Genomic DNA, 4,991 nt, shown 5'->3' with positions numbered 1-4,991 from the left:
AATAAAAATGGTTAATGTGGGTTATCCCTAAAAGATAAACATATACCATCGCGGACTTTTTTGTAGACCTTTTTATGGTGTACAATACTGTAGTACATTAATTTGATCTAACTCTTAGGGTTAGGCAGCGTTTTTGCTAATTGCTAAATAAGCCTAAAAAAATAGGTTAATTTACGACATCATGTTAGAAACCTCTAAAATTAGCAATGTTGCCTTAGTATATTATGCATGTATTATACATGTAAACCTTCCTCTTGAATCACTCTATCTATTGAAAAAAATCGCATCAAAATCCGTAGCGTAGTTTTAAAGATTTAAGCGCACATAGGGATATAGGGACAGAAAAGGCGACTTTGTTTTATACTATGTAGTGATTTTGTACCGCTCGTTGTATTCACTAACTTTGAATGCTTATATTAATATTAAGTGCAGCTGCAATACGCTAAAATATTTACAATAAAACTACATCATCTTAATATTTAATAGAATAAATGCTTGCTTCTCTAAAGCATTTTAGTGACAATATGGGGCTCCCATTATGTTGTTTCTGTTCGAAGTAACTGATTAAAGACAATCAGTTCGTGACTGTGACAATTTGACCTGACTTTGGATTTTTTAATGTATTTTATTGTATTGAAATAAGCGCCAAAAGAGCGTCTGCCGGTTTATAGCCTCTGCTTACGCGACTCTACGAAAAACTTTTCTTTCTTTGCCCTAATGTTTATTTTATAATTTTCCGCCTAGTTATGAACAAAAATGAAAAGAAAATACCTTTTTTGGTATAAAGTTTGCTTTTGTAATAGTCACAGTAATAACACTCATATTTGTTTTTTTTATAAATTTTAATTTCTTTTAATACATTTAAAAATACCGCGCGATCAGAGTGAGGTTTAAACATTCACACAGCGCTGATAGATGATACTAGAGTGATAAACAACGATCAGGTGTTTTGTACAAATCTAGAAAACCTTAAAATGTCGTCGCGAAAGTCTAAATATGATTCTGAAGCATTTTGTTATATATGTGGGCAATCTGTTAAAGTTCGAGACGTAAAATACGAATTAAATACATCTCACGTTCTCTGTGAAGCCCACGAAGTATAGTTTAACTGTCCTGTTCGGAATCAAGACAAGACATGGGCTCCACATGTTGTTTGTAATAGTTGTAAAAGATGTTTGGAAGGTAATCAGCAAATTTTAATTAAATAGTGAATTAAATAATAGACATATTAAATTCTATTTCTATATTTTAGGTTGGTATCGAAATGAGGAAAGGTTAATGAAATTTGCAACACCAAGAATCTGGCGAGAACCAAAATATCACTGCTGCTAAAATAACGACTGCTACTTTTGCATTGTGAATCCGAGTAAAAGACGTAGAGGTAAAAATATAAAACCTATCGAGTATCCTGATCTGGAATCCTCTTCTGCTCCAGTCTCACACGATCTGACACGACCAGTACCAGAGCCGCCGAAAAAATTAAAAGCGGAAAAGTAGCTCATCTCTTAGATCTCTTAAAAGTAATTCCGATAAGGAGTTTTAACCTACACCAGAACAACCAAAACACCATCTTATTACTACAGAAGATTTTAATGATTTAATTGGGCATTTAAATTTGCCAAAAAGTAAAACAGTGTTTTTAGGCTCTCGCTTAAAACAGTGGAATTTGCATGATGATGTTATACATATATGAATACAATGAAAACATGATGGGAGGCTATATTTGGGGTTTATTAAGAGATAGTAGCTATGAACATGGATGAAAACGTAAAGGCGTGCACTTTAAAATTATTTTCTACTTTTTTGTAAGTTATTTTGATAGTAAAACTTAATAAAAATACTGAAAATGTTCCTTTAAGTGGTTTCATTTTCAATTAAAAATTAACACCACAGATTTTAAAAAATGTACAAGCGGTTTTCTAATTTAAAAAGCATATTTTCGTATAATTACGGCCTAAAGAATTTAAATTTAATGCTTTAAAGTCAGTCTAATTTTGTGTTGAGCCGTTTTATGATCATTAATCTTTTGAATAATTTTGCAGATATATAACAACGGTTTCGACCAGAAGACGCGTTATTTCTGACTCTTTTTAACTAGGGTAATACTGATTAGTAAAATGAGTAGAAAAAATCTGCTCAGAGTTTAGCACGAATTTTACATTTTTACCAACCGAATTTGGCAATACGTTCGACGGTGTTAATGACGTGCATTGGCTGTTTTATTGGAAGGATTATAGATTAGTATATGTTATCTCACCTTTCCTTATACCTAGTGTTTAGTTCCCCATTATTTAGTGCATCTCGCAAAGGGGACTTCTTGGTTCGGGATATCGAGAAGAGCCAAGAAACACGGGAACCAAGGAAACGTTAAATTGGCTTGAGGTGTGATCTCAAGACATGACTTGCAGAAATCTAGCCCAAATAGGTTTGGACATTTTTATTTGATGATAATATATTTCTAATAGTTTTTGACTATGTTATAATGTCACTAAACATTTTTTTAATAAGAACTGACAATCGGATTATTATAGATTGGCCAACCAAGATTCAGAAAAAATGGTTTAAGGAAAAATAATACTATGAGATTAGTTTTCGTACCAAAAAAAAATCAATAACCGTAAATCATCTGTGTCGCGGCCTGAGAATGACAGATCCGTTCGAATGTCAATGAAACGAAACAGTGAAAAAAATAATGATTATCCAGGAAACTCGTCTAGACGATTACGTTGGAAAACAAATTATTCGGGTTGGAGCTTTCGGTGTCCTCCTTTAATTTTCTTAAGGACCCGCGTTCGGCCCGTATATATTGCGGTAATAATAGTTTTTCCATCGTCTTGTCTCATTCATCACGTGGTGGCGGTCCCGGGGGACCGGATGTCCTTTCGGGCGAGGCGGGGGGCGCGCCCCCGGTGACGTAGCCGCCCGTTGCCATGGTGTTGCGTCTGCCTGAGATATCTTGGGTCGTTCGCTATCTTGCGGTGGTGGCGGTGGTGGACAATGTAATATTGCGAACGGTTTATGTCGTTCTGGAATGATATTATGACGATTTTATTTTATGGCCCGTATCATTTGACGACATTTTTTCTTCTACTGCTCGACGTACTAAAAAGCCGCCGTTTTTTCCCCTCGCCGATGAAATATAGTATTTTAACTGCCTTTATTTTGTGATTTTTTCTTTTTTTCTAGTTATACAAAGGTCTCTTGTAAATTACGTCATCTGGATAATTGATGGCGTTAAAACGTATCAATGAGATTTAGTTTTCAATAAATAATTAATTAATTATTACGCTATAATAGTTTTGTAGGTTAGGTTTGTATTTATTATATATGCATTGAACTCTTTTCTACACCTCCTATGATTAGAGTTCTATGCATCTTTGTTACGTAGTGGCATCCCCTGGAGCCCTAATATACCTAATTAATAATTGTATACTGTTTCGTTCGGTATAGTGTTTCCTTGTAAGGTCATTTTAATATCAATGTATTTCTCGTTAGTTTGTTCTGTTACTACCTGTATTCATATTTCTTGATAAAACTATATTTAACCACAGCATTCTTCCTAATGCATTTGCCATACCTATAAAACAGTTAGTCTGTAGTATAGTATTCTTCTCTCCTCACATATACAATAGAAGAAATGAGCGATATATTCTGAAAGAAAATGACGAAATATTAACTTTTCCTCCTGTGAACCGTAGAATCCTCTTTCATTAAGAACCAGCAATAATCTGCTAACATTCTAACATTCTATCTGCCTTGATAACGCTCTTATATATATTTTATATCTAAAAGGGTTGCTCACTTTGTTCGTAAGTCAATATTCCTCATTTTACTTCAACAAGGCTCTAACATTGCCTAAAAATCTACTTTCTTTAGACATATCCAAACTGCCAACCACTTCCATTCAAATACAAAAATACTTTACCATATCTATTCATGGCCTTGTATTTTTATATGTAACGGTGGAAGAAACACATTTTCTTTTTGCATTACAACGATTATTATGCACATATTTTGTTTCAAAACGTTTTTTTTTGTTTTAAAAATCTAAGTTTGATTGTTTTTCTCTTTCAGTTTAGTTTAGTTCGTTATTTATTTTTCGTTGATTTAAATGGGTTCAAAATATTGCATTTTTCTCATTTTAGTGTCAGATGTTTAATCAATTACTTACGCTGTTATTTTATGAAGTACTACAATGATTAGGCCAAGTAAAGTTGTAGTCCGTATGAAGAAATATAACAATAAAGAACCAATGACTGAAAATAACGAAGCTTTCAAGTCCCGGTGTACGCTACCTGGTGTAGATGATTTGACAATTGTTCCAATCAAAATAGAACCAAAAGTTGATGCTCCCGTCGGGAATCGAACCCTCAATCTTCGCATACGAGCTGAACGCTCTACCCACTACACCATATAAGCAACTTTTTATGGTATTTATACGATTTTACGGGTAGTGTTTAAGAAGCCAACTGAATGACTTTTACAATGAACTACTTCCGATCTTCCGTCACGTCAGTTCAGCAATAACATTATACACAAATACCTAATTATTTCGGTTAAAAAATACGTTAAAAGTTTGTACAGGGCTTTGAAATTTGAGATTTTCTCTCTATTTGCCCCCCTCCCCCATCAGACCCTGACTTGGATGAAAATCTGTCCATAATTGTCGGGGAAATCGGCGAACATACATTAAAAAAATATATATACATCCGAACATAGAACACCGTCCTTTTTGAAATCAGTTAAAAAGTATAAAAATGAGATAAAATATCTGATCCTATTTAATATATATATAAAATTTCTAATATGAATGATTTACTCTTTACGAAATTGCTAAAATAATGCTGCTCCATTTTCGTAAACACTATTTTTCTATTAACCTCCTCCCGAAGAACATTAATATAGTTTACGACTGCTGCACTTATAAGCCTAATACCCCGTTAGTTTATAGTCTAAAATATATTATTTTGGTTTCAGAAAATCGATGCTCG

The 4,991-nt window shown here is 33.5% G+C and overlaps 1 pseudogene; it reads left to right on the top strand.

The window, feature by feature from the left end:
* Nucleotides 1-974: 974 nt before the first annotated feature.
* On the top strand, nucleotides 975-2,388 carry LOC143196375 (uncharacterized; annotated as a pseudogene).
* Nucleotides 2,389-4,991: the final 2,603 nt, after the last annotated feature.

This window comes from Rhynchophorus ferrugineus, unplaced genomic scaffold (assembly GCF_030347505.1).
Source record: "Rhynchophorus ferrugineus isolate W39M unplaced genomic scaffold, kcgeb_rfMv2 rfM4, whole genome shotgun sequence".
NCBI lineage: Eukaryota > Metazoa > Arthropoda > Insecta > Coleoptera > Curculionidae > Rhynchophorus > Rhynchophorus ferrugineus.
This window is presented reverse-complemented; position numbering and strand designations above follow the sequence as displayed.